This window comes from Abramis brama (genome assembly GCF_963993115.1).
Source record: "Abramis brama genome assembly, chromosome: 14".
Lineage (NCBI taxonomy): Eukaryota > Metazoa > Chordata > Actinopteri > Cypriniformes > Leuciscidae > Abramis > Abramis brama.
In genome coordinates this window covers 22756688-22775736 of record NC_139976.1, presented here as the reverse complement: position 1 = coordinate 22775736, position 19049 = coordinate 22756688, and the positions used below count along the sequence as shown (strand labels likewise).

The following is a 19049-nucleotide window of genomic DNA, read 5'->3' as shown; positions in this document are numbered from 1 at the left end:
TCATGGCGATTCGATTGCACCCTATGACGTCATTTGCCGTCATAAAAATATGGCCGCCATCTTGAATTTTCAAAAAAAGCTACTTTTTCGAACTCGTCCTAGACGGTTTGTCCGATTTGCACGAAAATTGAACCAGATCATCTTCAGGTAGTGCTGACAAAAAGTTATGGAATTCAAATGGATTCGTCAAACCGTTTTCAATAAACGCACAAATACATTTTACGTAGCGCTAGCAAAAACAGTCGTAAGGCCGTATCTCCGCAACGGTTTATCGTATTCAGACCAAACTTGGTACTTGTACTCACAAGCATGACCTGAGGCTACATGCTGTGTTTCGGCGCAGCGCCACCTACTGGTCCGGAGATATGAAAAATGGCTATTTTTGCTTATAACTTCTGAACAGTTTGTCCAAAAATCATACAATTGGTCTCGTTAGATTCAGGGCAACATGCCGAGTCGACTGATATCCAATTTGACCATATCGGTCATTTTGGCTGTCGGCCATTTTGAATTTTGTGCTAAAATTCTGTATTTTATGAACGCATGAACGGATTGTTACGAAATGTGGTATGGGTCATCAGCACAATGCCCTGAATGAGCCTGAGAAGTTTCGAAACAGCGCCACCTAGTGGTGAATTTTTTTTTTCAAATGCTTATAACTTTGGGTGTGGTCGACTTATTTTCACGAAACTCATCTTTTTAGACTCCTGAATCGTTGCCGAGTCCTACGATACCAAACATGCTAGGTTTCGCCTTACGGTTTGTGTAGCGTTGTGATTTAGCGCTTAAAAAACATTTGGCTATATCTTTGAAACCGCTAGTCCGATCGAGACGAAACCACCGTCAGAAGTTTGGAAACATAGGTCGATAGCTATACGCCAATGCCCAAATGCGAAAATATTGATGTTTAGGGGTACTAATTTCCAATCAAAGTCATGTGTCAGTCATTTTTTTCGTGTTTTTTCATATAAATGTCTATAACTCCGAAGCGAATTGAGATATTTTCACCAAAATTGACACACATATGTATGGGCTCACTCTGAGGACACGTAAAAAAAATTGTGGGACTGAGCCTCTTGGTGGCGCTATAATTGAACAAAATATGAAATTCCCATTGACTTCAATACAGTTTTGTGAAATAAAATGCTATACTAAACAAATGCATTGGTGTAATATTACGAAACTCAGATTGTGTCATCAGCACCATCCCCTGAAGGCAACCAAAATATTTCAAGACAGCGCCACCTAGTGGTCAAAAGTTATAACAAAATTTCCAAAAAGGCTAATAACTTTTGAATAAATCTGGCTATTGAAATGCCACGGGTCTTAATAGATTCCTTGGGTCAAGCCGAGAACATAGATACCAAGTTTTCCTTATTTGGCCAAACTTCCTGTCCGCCATCTTGATTTTCATTCAAAACCTACTTTTTCGAACTCCTCCTAGACCGTTTGTCCGATTTTCACCAAAATCGAATCGTATCATCTCCAGACCGTGCTGACTAAAAGTTATGGATTTCGTGTCGATAGACGAAACCGTTTTCGTATAGCGCAACAGCAAAGTTGAGGCATGATGCCAAAAGGACTATTCAGGCTTTATCTCTGCAATGCCTTGACATATTGACACCAAACTTTGTATGTGTCATTGTCACTTCTCTCTGACCACATCACATCAGTTTCGTAACTGTGGTCGAAAGTGATAATCAATTAAATCATATTTTGTATTACTGTTTATGTGATTTTACAGCCATTTCACCTAAAATCCTCTTTAAATGTCTTTAATTGCTCATTGTTGCAGTTGGTCTGACACCTTCAGCCATGTTGGCATATCCTGTCATCTGCTTGCGCTTGGCCCCGATAATTGCTGCTTGCAGCTATATTTATTAGGGGCCAAGCACCGAAGGTGCGGAGGCACCTATTGTATCTGTTCCATTTCTTATTATTATTATTATTATTATTATTATTATTATTCTTCCGCCATGGGAGTCTATGGCAGCCCATAGAACCGATTGCGGGAAAGTTGTTTTGGTTTGACATTCTGATAGAGGACCGTCTCAACATTAAATACACCAATTTTGGTGTTTCTAAGTCATTCCCTCTAGCGCCACCACCTGTCCAAAGTTTCACTTTTATTTTGCTAATAACTTTTGAACCGTAAGGCCAATCAGCGAAATTCTTTTTTCCTCTGATTCCTGAGCTCATGGCGATTCGATTGCACCCTATGACGTCATTTGCCGTCATAAAAATATGGCCGCCATCTTGAATTTTCAAAAAAAGCTACTTTTTCGAACTCGTCCTAGACGGTTTGTCCGATTTGCACGAAAATTGAACCAGATCATCTTCAGGTAGTGCTGACAAAAAGTTATGGAATTCAAATGGATTCGTCAAACCGTTTTCAATAAACGCACAAATACATTTTACGTAGCGCTAGCAAAAACAGTCGTAAGGCCGTATCTCCGCAACGGTTTATCGTATTCAGACCAAACTTGGTACTTGTACTCACAAGCATGACCTGAGGCTACATGCTGTGTTTCGGCGCAGCGCCACCTACTGGTCCGGAGATATGAAAAATGGCTATTTTTGCTTATAACTTCTGAACAGTTTGTCCAAAAATCATACAATTGGTCTCGTTAGATTCAGGGCAACATGCCGAGTCGACTGATATCCAATTTGACCATATCGGTCATTTTGGCTGTCGGCCATTTTGAATTTTGTGCTAAAATTCTGTATTTTATGAACGCATGAACGGATTGTTACGAAACGTGGTATGGGTCATCAGCACAATGCCCTGAATGAGCCTGAGAAGTTTCGAAACAGCGCCACCTAGTGGTGAATTTTTTTTTTCAAATGCTTATAACTTTGGGTGTGGTCGACTTATTTTCACGAAACTCATCTTTTTAGACTCCTGAATCGTTGCCGAGTCCTACGATACCAAACATGCTAGGTTTCGCCTTACGGTTTGTGTAGCGTTGTGATTTAGCGCTTAAAAAACATTTGGCTATATCTTTGAAACCGCTAGTCCGATCGAGACGAAACCACCGTCAGAAGTTTGGAAACATAGGTCGATAGCTATACGCTAATGCCCAAATGCGAAAATATTGATGTTTAGGGGTACTAATTTCCAATCAAAGTCATGTGTCAGTCATTTTTTTCGTGTTTTTTCATATAAATGTCTATAACTCTGAAGCGAATTGAGATATTTTCACCAAAATTGACACACATATGTATGGGCTCACTCTGAGGACACGTAAAAAAAATTGTGGGACTGAGCCTCTTGGTGGCGCTATAATTGAACAAAATATGAAATTCCCATTGACTTCAATACAGTTTTGTGAAATAAAATGCTATACTAAACAAATGCATTGGTGTAATATTACGAAACTCAGATTGTGTCATCAGCACCATCCCCTGAAGGCAACCAAAATATTTCAAGACAGTGCCACCTAGTGGTCAAAAGTTATAACAAAATTTCCAAAAAGGCTAATAACTTTTGAATAAATCTGGATATTGAAATGCCACGGGTCTTAATAGATTCCTTGGGTCAAGCCGAGAACATAGATACCAAGTTTTCCTTATTTGGCCAAACTTCCTGTCCGCCATCTTGATTTTCATTCAAAACCTACTTTTTCGAACTCCTCCTAGACCGTTTGTCCGATTTTCACCAAAATCGAATCGTATCATCTCCAGACTGTGCCGACAAAAAGTTATGGATTTCGTGTCGATTGATGAAACCGTTTTCGTATAGCACAGCAGCAAAGTTGAGGCATGATGCCAAAATGACTATTCAGGCTTTATATCTGCAATGCCTCGACATATTGACACAAAACTTTGTATGTGTCACTGTCTCCTTACTCTGACCACACCACATCAATTTCGTAACAGCGCCACCTTTTGGTCAAAAGTGACAATCCATTAAATCATATTTTGAATCACTTTTTACATGATTTTTCAGCCATTTCGCCTAAAATCCTCTTTAAATGTCTTTAATTGCTCATTGTTGCAGTTGGTCTGACACTTTCAGACATGTTGGCATGTCTTGTCGTCTTATTCTGCTTGGCCCCGGTAATTGCTGCTTGCAGCTATATTTATTATTATTATTATTATTATTCTTCCGCCATGGGAGTCTATGGCAGCCCATAGAACCGATTGCGGGAAAGTTGTTTTGGTTTGACATTCTGATAGAGGACCGTCTCAACATTAAATACACCAATTTTGGTGTTTCTAAGTCATTCCCTCTAGCGCCACCACCTGTCCAAAGTTTCACTTTTATTTTGCTAATAACTTTTGAACCGTAAGGCCAATCAGCGAAATTCTTTTTTCCTCTGATTCCTGAGCTCATGGCGATTCGATTGCACCCTATGACGTCATTTGCCGTCATAAAAATATGGCCGCCATCTTGAATTTTCAAAAAAAGCTACTTTTTCGAACTCGTCCTAGACGGTTTGTCCGATTTGCACGAAAATTGAACCAGATCATCTTCAGGTAGTGCTGACAAAAAGTTATGGAATTCAAATGGATTCGTCAAACCGTTTTCAATAAACGCACAAATACATTTTACGTAGCGCTAGCAAAAACAGTCGTAAGGCCGTATCTCCGCAACGGTTTATCGTATTCAGACCAAACTTGGTACTTGTACTCACAAGCATGACCTGAGGCTACATGCTGTGTTTCGGCGCAGCGCCACCTACTGGTCCGGAGATATGAAAAATGGCTATTTTTGCTTATAACTTCTGAACAGTTTGTCCAAAAATCATACAATTGGTCTCGTTAGATTCAGGGCAACATGCCGAGTCGACTGATATCCAATTTGACCATATCGGTCATTTTGGCTGTCGGCCATTTTGAATTTTGTGCTAAAATTCTGTATTTTATGAACGCATGAACGGATTGTTACGAAATGTGGTATGGGTCATCAGCACAATGCCCTGAATGAGCCTGAGAAGTTTCGAAACAGCGCCACCTAGTGGTGAATTTTTTTTTTCAAATGCTTATAACTTTGGGTGTGGTCGACTTATTTTCACGAAACTCATCTTTTTAGACTCCTGAATCGTTGCCGAGTCCTACGATACCAAACATGCTAGGTTTCGCCTTACGGTTTGTGTAGCGTTGTGATTTAGCGCTTAAAAAACATTTGGCTATATCTTTGAAACCGCTAGTCCGATCGAGACGAAACCACCGTCAGAAGTTTGGAAACATAGGTCGATAGCTATACGCCAATGCCCAAATGCGAAAATATTGATGTTTAGGGGTACTAATTTCCAATCAAAGTCATGTGTCAGTCATTTTTTTCGTATTTTTTCATATAAATGTCTATAACTCCGAAGCGAATTGAGATATTTTCACCAAAATTGACACACATATGTATGGGCTCACTCTGAGGACACGTAAAAAAAATTGTGGGACTGAGCCTCTTGGTGGCGCTATAATTGAACAAAATATGAAATTCCCATTGACTTCAATACAGTTTTGTGAAATAAAATGCTATACTAAACAAATGCATTGGTGTAATATTACGAAACTCAGATTGTGTCATCAGCACCATCCCCTGAAGGCAACCAAAATATTTCAAGACAGCGCCACCTAGTGGTCAAAAGTTATAACAAAATTTCCAAAAAGGCTAATAACTTTTGAATAAATCTGGCTATTGAAATGCCACGGGTCTTAATAGATTCCTTGGGTCAAGCCGAGAACATAGATACCAAGTTTTCCTTATTTGGCCAAACTTCCTGTCCGCCATCTTGATTTTCATTCAAAACCTACTTTTTCTAACTCCTCCTAGACCGTTTGTCCGATTTTCACCAAAATCGAATCGTATCATCTCCAGACTGTGCCGACAAAAAGTTATGGATTTCGTGTCGATTGATGAAACCGTTTTTGTATAGCACAGCAGCAAAGTTGAGGCATGATGCCAAAATGACTATTCAGGCTTTATATCTGCAATGCCTCGACATATTGACACAAAACTTTGTATGTGTCACTGTCTCCTTACTCTGACCACACCACATCAATTTCGTAACAGCGCCACCTTTTGGTCAAAAGTGACAATCCATTAAATCATATTTTGAATCACTTTTTACATGATTTTTCAGCCATTTCGCCTAAAATCCTCTTTAAATGTCTTTAATTGCTCATTGTTGCAGTTGGTCTGACACTTTCAGACATGTTGGCATGTCTTGTCGTCTTATTCTGCTTGGCCCCGGTAATTGCTGCTTGCAGCTATATTTATTATTCTTCTTCTTCTTCTTCTTCCGCCATGGGAGTCTATGGCAGCCCATAGAACCGATTGCGGGAAAGTTGTTTTGGTTTGACATTCTGATAGAGGACAGTCCCAACATTAAATACACCAATTTTTGTGTTTCTAAGTCATTCCCTCTAGCGCCACCACCTGTCCAAAGTTTCACTTTTATTTTGCTAATAACTTTTGAACCGTAAGGCCAATCAGCGAAATTCTTTTTTCCTCTGATTCCTGAGCTCATGGCGATTCGATTGCACCCTATGACGTCATTTTCCGTCATATAAATATGGCCGCCATTTTTAATTTTCTGAAAAAGCTACTTTTTCGAACTCGTCCTAGACGGTTTGTCCGATTTGCACGAAAATTGAACCAGATCATCTTCAGGCAGTGCTGACCAAAAGTTATGGAATTCAAATTGATTCGTCAAACCGTTTTCGATAAACGCACGAATACATTTTAAGTAGCCCTAGCAAAAAGAGTCGTAAGGCCGTATCTCCGCAACGGTTTATCGTATTCAGACCAAACTTGGTACATGTACTCACAAGCATGACCTGAGGCTACATGCTGCGTTTCGGCGCAGCGCCACCTACTGGTCCGGAGATATGAAAAATGGCTATTTTTGCTTATAACTTCTGAACAGTTTGTCCAAAAATCATAAAATTGGTCTCGATAGATTCAGGGCAACATGCCGAGTCGACTGATATCCAATTTTGCCATATCGGCCATTTTGACTGTCGGCCATTTTGAATTTTGTGCTAAAATGCTATATTTTAAGAACGCACAAACGGATTGTTACGAAACTTGGTATGGGTCATCAACACGATGTCCTGAAGGAGTGTGAGAAGTTTCGAAACAGCGCCACCTAGTGGTAATTTTTTTTTTTTAAATGCTTATAACTTTGGGTGTGATCGACTTATTTTCACGAAACTCATCTTTTTAGACTCCTGAATCGTTGCCGAGTCCTACGATACCAAACATGCTAGGTTTTGCCTTACGGTTTGTGTAGCGTTGTGATTTAGCGCTTAAAAAACATTTGGCTATATCTTTGAAACCGCTAGTCCGATCGAGACGAAACCACCGTCAGAAGTTTGTAAACATAGGTCGATCGCTATACACCAATGCCCAAATGCGAAAATATTGATGTTTAGGGGTACTAATTTCCAATCAAAGTCATGTGACAGTCATTTTTTTCATGTTTATTCATATAAATGTCTATAACTCCGAAGCGAATTGAGATATTTTCACCAAAATTGACACACATATGTATGGGCTCACTCTGAGGACACGTAAAAAAAATTGTGGGACTGAGCCTCTTGGTGGCGCTATAATTGAACAAAATATGAAATTCCCATTGACTTCAATACAGTTTTGTGAAATAAAATGCTATACTAAACAAATGCATTGGTGTAATATTACGAAACTCAGATTGTGTCATCAGCACCATCCCCTGAAGGCAACCAAAATATTTCAAGACAGCGCCACCTAGTGGTCAAAAGTTATAACAAAATTTCCAAAAAGGCTAATAACTTTTGAATAAATCTGGCTATTGAAATGGCACGGGTCTTAATAGATTCCTTGGGTCAAGCCGAGAACATAGATACCAAGTTTTCCTTATTTGGCCAAACTTCCTGTCCGCCATCTTGATTTTCATTCAAAACCTACTTTTTCGAACTCCTCCTAGACCGTTTGTCCGATTTTCACCAAAATCGAATCGTATCATCTCCAGACTGTGCCGACAAAAAGTTATGGATTTCGTGTCGATTGATGAAACCGTTTTCGTATAGCACAGCAGCAAAGTTGAGGCATGATGCCAAAATGACTATTCAGGCTTTATATCTGCAATGCCTCGACATATTGACACAAAACTTTGTATGTGTCACTGTCTCCTTACTCTGACCACACCACATCAATTTCGTAACAGCGCCACCTTTTGGTCAAAAGTGACAATCCATTAAATCATATTTTGAATCACTTTTTACATGATTTTTCAGCCATTTCGCCTAAAATCCTCTTTAAATGTCTTTAATTGCTCATTGTTGCAGTTGGTCTGACACTTTCAGACATGTTGGCATGTCTTGTCGTCTTATTCTGCTTGGCCCCGGTAATTGCTGCTTGCAGCTATATTTAGGGGCCAAGCACCGAAGGTGCGGAGGCACCTATTGTATCTGTTCCCGTTCTTATTATTATTCTTCTTCTTCTTCTTCTTCTTCTTCTTCCGCCATGGGAGTCTATGGCAGCCCATAGAACCGATTGCGGGAAAGTTGTTTTGGTTTGACATTCTGATAGAGGACCGTCTCAACATTAAATACACCAATTTTGGTGTTTCTAAGTCATTCCCTCTAGCGCCACCACCTGTCCAAAGTTTCACTTTTATTTTGCTAATAACTTTTGAACCGTAAGGCCAATCAGCGAAATTCTTTTTTCCTCTGATTCCTGAGCTCATGGCGATTCGATTGCACCCTATGACGTCATTTGCCGTCATAAAAATATGGCCACCATCTTGAATTTTCAAAAAAAGCTACTTTTTCGAACTCGTCCTAGACGGTTTGTCCGATTTGCACGAAAATTGAACCAGATCATCTTCAGGTAGTGCTGACAAAAAGTTATGGAATTCAAATGGATTCATCAAACCGTTTTCGATAAACGCACGAATACATTTTACGTAGCGCTAGCAAAAACAGTCGTAAGGCCGTATCTCCGCAACGGTTTATCGTATTCAGACCAAACTTGGTACTTGTACTCACAAGCATGACCTGAGGCTACATGCTGTGTTTCGGCGCAGCGCCACCTACTGGTCCGGAGATATGAAAAATGGCTATTTTTGCTTATAACTTCTGAACAGTTTGTCCAAAAATCATACAATTGGTCTCGTTAGATTCAGGGCAACATGCCGAGTCGACTGATATCCAATTTTGCCATATCGGTCATTTTGGCTGTCGGCCATTTTGAATTTTGTGCTAAAATTCTGTATTTTATGAACGCATGAACGGATTGTTACGAAACGTGGTATGGGTCATCAGCACGATGCCCTGAATGAGCCTGAGAAGTTTCGAAACAGCGCCACCTAGTGGTGAATTTTTTTTTTCAAATGCTTATAACTTTGGGTGTGGTCGACTTATTTTCACGAAACTCATCTTTTTAGACTCCTGAATCGTTGCCGAGTCCTACGATACCAAACATGCTAGGTTTCGCCTTACGGTTTGTGTAGCGTTGTGATTTAGCGCTTAAAAAACATTTGGCTATATCTTTGAAACCGCTAGTCCGATCGAGACGAAACCACCGTCAGAAGTTTGGAAACATAGGTCGATAGCTATATGCCAATGCCCAAATGCGAAAATATTGATGTTTAGGGGTACTAATTTCCAATCAAAGTCATGTGTCAGTCATTTTTTTCGTGTTTTTTCATATAAATGTCTATAATTCCGAAGCGAATTGAGATATTTTCACCAAAATTGACACACATATGTATGGGCTCACTCTGAGGACACGTAAAAAAAATTGTGGGACTGAGCCTCTTGGTGGCGCTATAATTGAACAAAATATGAAATTCCCATTGACTTCAATACAGTTTTGTGAAATAAAATGCTATACTAAACAAATGCATTGGTGTAATATTACGAAACTCAGATTGTGTCATCAGCACCATCCCCTGAAGGCAACCAAAATATTTCAAGACAGCGCCACCTAGTGGTCAAAAGTTATAACAAAATTTCCAAAAAGGCTAATAACTTTTGAATACATCTGGCTATTGAAATGCCACTGGTCTTAATAGATTCCTTGGGTCAAGCCGAGAACATAGATACCAAGTTTTCCTTATTTGGCCAAACTTCCTGTCCTCCATCTTGATTTTCATTCAAAACCTACTTTTTCGAACTCCTCCTAGACCGTTTGTCCGATTTTCACCAAAATCGAATCGTATCATCTCCAGACTGTGCCGACAAAAAGTTATGGATTTCGTGTCGATTGATGAAACCGTTTTCGTATAGCACAGCAGCAAAGTTGAGGCATGATGCCAAAATGACTATTCAGGCTTTATATCTGCAATGCCTCGACATATTGACACAAAACTTTGTATGTGTCACTGTCTCCTTACTCTGACCACACCACATCAATTTCGTAACAGCGCCACCTTTTGGTCAAAAGTGACAATCCATTAAATCATATTTTGAATCACTTTTTACATGATTTTTCAGCCATTTCGCCTAAAATCCTCTTTAAATGTCTTTAATTGCTCATTGTTGCAGTTGGTCTGACACTTTCAGACATGTTGGCATGTCTTGTCGTCTTATTCTGCTTGGCCCCGGTAATTGCTGCTTGCAGCTATATTTAGGGGCCAAGCACCGAAGGTGCGGAGGCACCTATTGTATCTGTTCCGTTTCTTATTATTATTATTAGGGGCCAAGCACCGAAGGTGCGGAGGCACCTATTGTATCTGTTCCGTTTCTTATTATTATTATTATTATTAGGGGCCAAGCACCGAAGGTGCGGAGGCACCTATTGTTTTTGTTCGCGTTCTTATTATTATTAGGGGCCAAGCACCGAAGGTGCGGAGGCACCTATTGTATCTGTTCCGTTTCTTATTATTATTATTATTATTATTATTATTATTATTATTATTCTTCCGCCATGGGAGTCTATGGCAGCCCATAGAACCGATTGCGGGAAAGTTGTTTTGGTTTGACATTCTGATAGAGGACCGTCTCAACATTAAATACACCAATTTTGGTGTTTCTAAGTCATTCCCTCTAGCGCCACCACCTGTCCAAAGTTTCACTTTTATTTTGCTAATAACTTTTGAACCGTAAGGCCAATCAGCGAAATTCTTTTTTCCTCTGATTCCTGAGCTCATGGCGATTCGATTGCACCATATGACGTCATTTGCCGTCATAAAAATATGGCCGCCATCTTGAATTTTCAAAAAAAGCTACTTTTTCGAACTCGTCCTAGACGGTTTGTCCGATTTGCACGAAAATTGAACCAGATCATCTTCAGGTAGTGCTGACAAAAAGTTATGGAATTCAAATGGATTCGTCAAACCGTTTTCAATAAACGCACAAATACATTTTACGTAGCGCTAGCAAAAACAGTCGTAAGGCCGTATCTCCGCAACGGTTTATCGTATTCAGACCAAACTTGGTACTTGTACTCACAAGCATGACCTGAGGCTACATGCTGTGTTTCGGCGCAGCGCCACCTACTGGTCCGGAGATATGAAAAATGGCTATTTTTGCTTATAACTTCTGAACAGTTTGTCCAAAAATCATACAATTGGTCTCGTTAGATTCAGGGCAACATGCCGAGTCGACTGATATCCAATTTGACCATATCGGTCATTTTGGCTGTCGGCCATTTTGAATTTTGTGCTAAAATTCTGTATTTTATGAACGCATGAACGGATTGTTACGAAATGTGGTATGGGTCATCAGCACAATGCCCTGAATGAGCCTGAGAAGTTTCGAAACAGCGCCACCTAGTGGTGAATTTTTTTTTTCAAATGCTTATAACTTTGGGTGTGGTCGACTTATTTTCACGAAACTCATCTTTTTAGACTCCTGAATCGTTGCCGAGTCCTACGATACCAAACATGCTAGGTTTCGCCTTACGGTTTGTGTAGCGTTGTGATTTAGCGCTTAAAAAACATTTGGCTATATCTTTGAAACCGCTAGTCCGATCGAGACGAAACCACCGTCAGAAGTTTGGAAACATAGGTCGATAGCTATACGCCAATGCCCAAATGCGAAAATATTGATGTTTAGGGGTACTAATTTCCAATCAAAGTCATGTGTCAGTCATTTTTTTCGTGTTTTTTCATATAAATGTCTATAACTCCGAAGCGAATTGAGATATTTTCACCAAAATTGACACACATATGTATGGGCTCACTCTGAGGACACGTAAAAAAAAATTGTGGGACTGAGCCTCTTGGTGGCGCTATAATTGAACAAAATATGAAATTCCCATTGACTTCAATACAGTTTTGTGAAATAAAATGCTATACTAAACAAATGCATTGGTGTAATATTACGAAACTCAGATTGTGTCATCAGCACCATCCCCTGAAGGCAACCAAAATATTTCAAGACAGCGCCACCTAGTGGTCAAAAGTTATAACAAAATTTCCAAAAAGGCTAATAACTTTTGAATAAATCTGGCTATTGAAATGCCACGGGTCTTAATAGATTCCTTGGGTCAAGCCGAGAACATAGATACCAAGTTTTCCTTATTTGGCCAAACTTCCTGTCCGCCATCTTGATTTTCATTCAAAACCTACTTTTTCGAACTCCTCCTAGACCGTTTGTCCGATTTTCACCAAAATCGAATCGTATCATCTCCAGACTGTGCCGACAAAAAGTTATGGATTTCGTGTCGATTTATGAAACCGTTTTCGTATAGCACAGCAGAAAAGTTGAGGCATGATGCCAAAATGACTATTCAGGCTTTATATCTGCAATGCCTCGACATATTGACACAAAACTTTGTATGTGTCACTGTCTCCTTACTCTGACCACACCACATCAATTTCGTAACAGCGCCACCTTTTGGTCAAAAGTGACAATCCATTAAATCATATTTTGAATCACTTTTTACATGATTTTTCAGCCATTTCGCCTAAAATCCTCTTTAAATGTCTTTAATTGCTCATTGTTTCAGACATGTTGGCATGTCTTGTCGTCTTATTCTGCTTGGCCCCGGTAATTGCTGCTTGCAGCTATATTTATTATTATTCTTCTTCCGCCATGGGAGTCTATGGCAGCCCATAGAACCGATTGCGGGAAAGTTATGAAATTTGGCACAATGATAGAGGACAGTCCAAAAAGTCACCATACCAAATTTGGTGTCTTAAAACCAATCCCTCTAGCGCCACCAACTGTCCAAAATTTCACTTTTATTTTGCTAATAACTTTTGAACCGTTTGGCCAATCAACAAAATTCTTTTTTCCTCTGATTCCCGAGCTCATGCCGATTCGATTGCACCCTATGACGTCATTTTCCGGCTTATAAATATGGCCGCCATTTTTAATGGGCTGAAAAAGCTACTTTTTCGAACTCGTCCTAGACGGTTTGTCCGATTTGCACGAAAATTGAACCAGATCATCTTCAGGCAGTGCTGACCAAAAGTTATGGAATTCAAATTGATTCGTCAAACCGTTTTTGATAAACGCACGAATACATTTTACGTAGCCCTAGCAAAAACAGTCGTAAGGCTGTATCTCCGCAACGGTTTATCGTATTCAGACCAAACTTGGTACATATACTCACAAGCATGACCTGAGGCTACATGCTGCGTTTCGGCGCAGCGCCACCTACTGGTCCGGAGATATGAAAAATGGATATTTTTGCTTATAACTTCTGAACAGTTTGTCCAAAAATCATAAAATTGGTCTTGATAGATTCAGGACGACATGCCGAGTCGACTGATATCCAATTTTGCCATATCGGCCATTTTGACTGTCGGCCATTTTGAATTTTGTGCTAAAATGCTGTATTTTAACAACGCATGAACAGATTGTTACGAAACTTGGTATGGGTCATCAACACGATGTCCTGAAGGAGTGTGAGAAGTTTCGTAACAGCGCCACCTAGTGGTGAATTTTTTTTTTCAAAAGCTTATAACTTTGGGTGTGATCGACTTATTTTCACGAAACTCATCTCATTGGACTCCTGAATCGTTGCCGAGTCCAACGATACCAAACATGTTAGGTTTCGCCTAACGGTTTGTGTAGCGTTGTGATTTAGCGCTTAAAAAACATTTGGCTATATCTTCGAAACCGCTTGTCCGATCGAGACGAAACCACCGTCAGAAGTTTGGAAACATAGGTCGATAGCTATACGCCAATGCCCAAATGCGAAAATATTGATGTTTAGGGGTAGTAATATTCAATCAAAGTCATGTGTCAGTCATTTTTTTCGTGTTTTTTCATATAAATGTCTATAACTCCGAAGCAAATTGAGATTTTTGCACCAAAATCGACACATATATGTATGGGCTCACTCTGAGGACACATAAAAAAAATGGTGGGACTGAGCCTCTTGGTGGCGCTATAATAGAACAAAACATGAAATTCCCATTGACTTCAATGCAGTTTTGTGAAATAAAATGCTATACTAAACAAATGCATTGGTGTAATATTACGAAACTCAGAATGTGCCATCAGCACCATCCCCTGAAGGTACCCAAAATATTTAGAGACAGCGCCACCTAGTGGTCAAAAGTTATAACAACATTTCCAAAACTGCTAATAACTTTTGAATACAACGGCCTATGTAAATGCCACTGGTCTTAATAGATTCCTTGGGTCAAGCCGAGAACATAGATACCAAATTTTCCTTATTTGGTCAAACTTCTTGTCCGCCATCTTGATTTTCATTCAAAACCTACTTTTTCGAACTCCTCCTAGACCGTTTGTCCGATTTTCACCAAAATCGAATCGTATCATCTCCAGACCGTGCCGACTAAAAGTTATGGATTTCGTGTCGATAGACGAAACCGTTTTCGTATAGCGCAGCAGCAAAGTTGAGGCATGATGCTAATAGCATTAATTAAGGCTTTATCTCTGCAATGCCTTGACATATTGACACCAAACTTTGTATGTGTCATTGTAACTTCACTCTGACCACATCACATCAGTTTTGTAACTGCGCCACCTATTGGTCGAAAGTGATAATCCATCAAATCATATTTTTAATTATTGTTTCTATGATTTTTCAGGCATTTTGCCTAAAATCCTCTTTAAATGTCTTTAATTGCTCATTGTTGCAGTTGGTCTGACACTTTCAGACATGTCGGCATGTCTTGTCGTCTTATTGTGCTTGGCCCCGGTAATGGCTGCTTGCAGCTATATTTATTATTATTATTCTTCCGCCATGGGAGTCTATGGCAGCCCATAGAACCGATTGCGGGAAAGTTATGAAATTTGGCACAATGATAGAGGACAGTCCAAAAAGTCACCATACCAAATTTGGTGTCTTAAAACCAATCCCTCTAGCGCCACCAACTGTCCAAAATTTCACTTTTATTTTGCTAATAACTTTTGAACCGTTTGGCCAATCAACAAAATTCTTTTTTCCTCTGATTCCCGAGCTCATGCCGATTCGATTGCACCCTATGACGTCATTTTCCGGCTTATAAATATGGCCGCCATTTTTAATGGGCTGAAAAAGCTACTTTTTCGAACTCGTCCTAGACGGTTTGTCCGATTTGCACGAAAATTGAACCAGATCATCTTCAGGCAGTGCTGACCAAAAGTTATGGAATTCAAATTGATTCGTCAAACCGTTTTTGATAAACGCACGAATACATTTTACGTAGCCCTAGCAAAAACAGTCGTAAGGCTGTATCTCCGCAACGGTTTATCGTATTCAGACCAAACTTGGTACATATACTCACAAGCATGACCTGAGGCTACATGCTGCGTTTCGGCGCAGCGCCACCTACTGGTCCGGAGATATGAAAAATGGATATTTTTGCTTATAACTTCTGAACAGTTTGTCCAAAAATCATAAAATTGGTCTTGATAGATTCAGGACGACATGCCGAGTCGACTGATATCCAATTTTGCCATATCGGCCATTTTGACTGTCGGCCATTTTGAATTTTGTGCTAAAATGCTGTATTTTAACAACGCATGAACAGATTGTTACGAAACTTGGTATGGGTCATCAGCACAATGCCCTGAATGAGCCTGAGAAGTTTCGAAACAGCGCCACCTAGTGGTGAATTTTTTTTTTCAAAAGCTTATAACTTTGGGTGTGGTCGACTTATTTTCACGAAACTCATCTTTTTAGACTCCTGAATCGTTGCCGAGTCCTACGATACCAAACATGCTAGGTTTCGCCTTACGGTTTGTGTAGCGTTGTGATTTAGCGCTTAAAAAACATTTGGCTATATCTTTGAAACCGCTAGTCCGATCGAGACGAAACCACCGTCAGAAGTTTGGAAACATAGGTCGATAGCTATACGCCAATGCCCAAATGCGAAAATATTGATGTTTAGGGGTACTAATTTCCAATCAAAGTCATGTGTCAGTCATTTTTTTCGTGTTTTTTCATATAAATGTCTATAACTCCGAAGCGAATTGAGATATTTTCACCAAAATTGACACACATATGTATGGGCTCACTCTGAGGACACGTAAAAAAAATTGTGGGACTGAGCCTCTTGGTGGCGCTATAATTGAACAAAATATGAAATTCCCATTGACTTCAATACAGTTTTGTGAAATACAATGCTATACTAAACAAATGCATTGGTGTAATATTACGAAACTCAGATTGTGTCATCAGCACCATCCCCTGAAGGCAACCAAAATATTTCAAGACAGCGCCACCTAGTGGTCAAAAGTTATAACAAAATTTCCAAAAAGGCTAATAACTTTTGAATACATCGGCCTATGTAAATGCCACTGGTCTTAATAGATTCCTTGGGTCAAGCCGAGAACATAGATACCAAGTTTTCCTTATTTGGCCAAACTTCCTGTCCGCCATCTTGATTTTCATTCAAAACCTACTTTTTCGAACTCCTCCTAGACCGTTTGTCCGATTTTCACCAAAATCGAATCGTATCATCTCCAGACTGTGCCGACAAAAAGTTATGGATTTCGTGTCGATTGATGAAACCGTTTTCGTATAGCACAGCAGCAAAGTTGAGGCATGATGCCAAAATGACTATTCAGGCTTTATATCTGCAATGCCTCGACATATTGACACAAAACTTTGTATGTGTCACTGTCTCCTTACTCTGACCACACCACATCAATTTCGTAACAGCGCCACCTTTTGGTCAAAAGTGACAATCCATTAAATCATATTTTGAATCACTTTTTACATGATTTTTCAGCCATTTCGCCTAAAATCCTCTTTAAATGTCTTTAATTGCTCATTGTTGCAGTTGGTCTGACACTTTCAGACATGTTGGCATGTCTTGTCGTCTTATTCTGCTTGGCCCCGGTAATTGCTGCTTGCAGCTATATTTATTATTATTATTCTTCTTCCGCCATGGGAGTCTATGGCAGCCCATAGAACCGATTGCGGGAAAGTTATGAAATTTGGCACAATGATAGAGGACAGTCCAAAAAGTCACCATACCAAATTTGGTGTCTTAAAACCAATCCCTCTAGCGCCACCAACTGTCCAAAATTTCACTTTTATTTTGCTAATAACTTTTGAACCGTTTGGCCAATCAACAAAATTCTTTTTTCCTCTGATTCCCGAGCTCATGCCGATTCGATTGCACCCTATGACGTCATTTTCCGGCTTATAAATATGGCCGCCATTTTTAATGGGCTGAAAAAGCTACTTTTTCGAACTCGTCCTAGACGGTTTGTCCGATTTGCACGAAAATTGAACCAGATCATCTTCAGGCAGTGCTGACCAAAAGTTATGGAATTCAAATTGATTCGTCAAACCGTTTTTGATAAACGCACGAATACATTTTACGTAGCCCTAGCAAAAACAGTCGTAAGGCTGTATCTCCGCAACGGTTTATCGTATTCAGACCAAACTTGGTCCATATACTCACAAGCATGACCTGAGGCTACATGCTGCGTTTCGGCGCAGCGCCACCTACTGGTCCGGAGATATGAAAAATGGATATTTTTGCTTATAACTTCTGAACAGTTTGTCCAAAAATCATAAAATTGGTCTTGATAGATTCAGGACGACATGCCGAGTCGACTGATATCCAATTTTGCCATATCGGCCATTTTGACTGTCGGCCATTTTGAATTTTGTGCTAAAATGCTGTATTTTAACAACGCATGAACAGATTGTTACGAAACTTGGTATGGGTCATCAACACGATGTCCTGAAGGAGTGTGAGAAGTTTCGTAACAGCGCCACCTAGTGGTGAATTTTTTTTTTCAAAAGCTTATAACTTTGGGTGTGATCGACTTATTTTCACGAAACTCATCTCATTGGACTCCTGAATCGTTGCCGAGTCCAACGATACCAAACATGTTAGGTTTCGCCTAACGGTTTGTGTAGCGTTGTGATTTAGCGCTTAAAAAACATTTGGCTATATCTTCGTAACCGCTTGTCCGATCGAGACGAAACCACCGTCAGAAGTTTGGAAACATAGGTCGATAGCTATATGCCAATGCCCAAATGCGAAAATATTGATGTTTAGGGGTAGTAATATTCAATCAAAGTCATGTGTCAGTCATTTTTTTCGTGTTTTTTCATATAAATGTCTATAACTCCGAAGCAAATTGAGATTTTTGCACCAAAATCGACACATATATGTATGGGCTCACTCTGAGGACACATAAAAAAAATTGTGGGACTGAGCCTCTTGGTGGCGCTATAATAGAACAAAACATGAAATTCCCATTGACTTCAATGCAGTTTTGTGAAATAAAATGCTATACTAAACAAATGCATTGGTGTAATATTACGAAACTCAGAATGTGCCATCAGCACCATCCCCTGAAGGTACCCAAAATATTTAGAGACAGCGCCACCTAGTGGTCAAAAGTTATAACAACATTTCCAAAACTGCTAATAACTTTTGAATACATCGGCCTATGTAAATGCCACTGGTCTTAATAGATTCCTTGGGTCAAGCCGAGAACATAGATACCAAATTTTCCTTATTTGGTCAAACTTCTTGTCCGCCATCTTGATTTTCATTCAAAACCTACTTTTTCGAACTCCTCCTAGACCGTTTGTCCGATTTTCACCAAAATCGAATCGTATCATCTCCAGACCGTGCCGACTAAAAGTTATGGATTTCGTGTCGATAGACGAAACCGTTTTCGTATAGCGCAGCAGCAAAGTTGAGGCATGATGCTAATAGCATTAATTAAGGCTTTATCTCTGC

At 39.7% G+C, this 19049-nt stretch overlaps 1 long non-coding RNA gene across 2 annotated transcripts in view; it reads right to left on the bottom strand.

Moving 5' to 3' along the window:
• The window catches only part of LOC311095718, a 127279-nt gene that overhangs the window by 27807 nt on the left and 80423 nt on the right, over positions 1-19049 (bottom strand). For both annotated transcript variants that reach the window (XR_014608891.1, XR_014608892.1), the window contains one exon: positions 8585-9296. This is a non-coding gene — a long non-coding RNA (uncharacterized lncRNA). The remainder of the gene's footprint in view (positions 1-8584; positions 9297-19049) is intronic.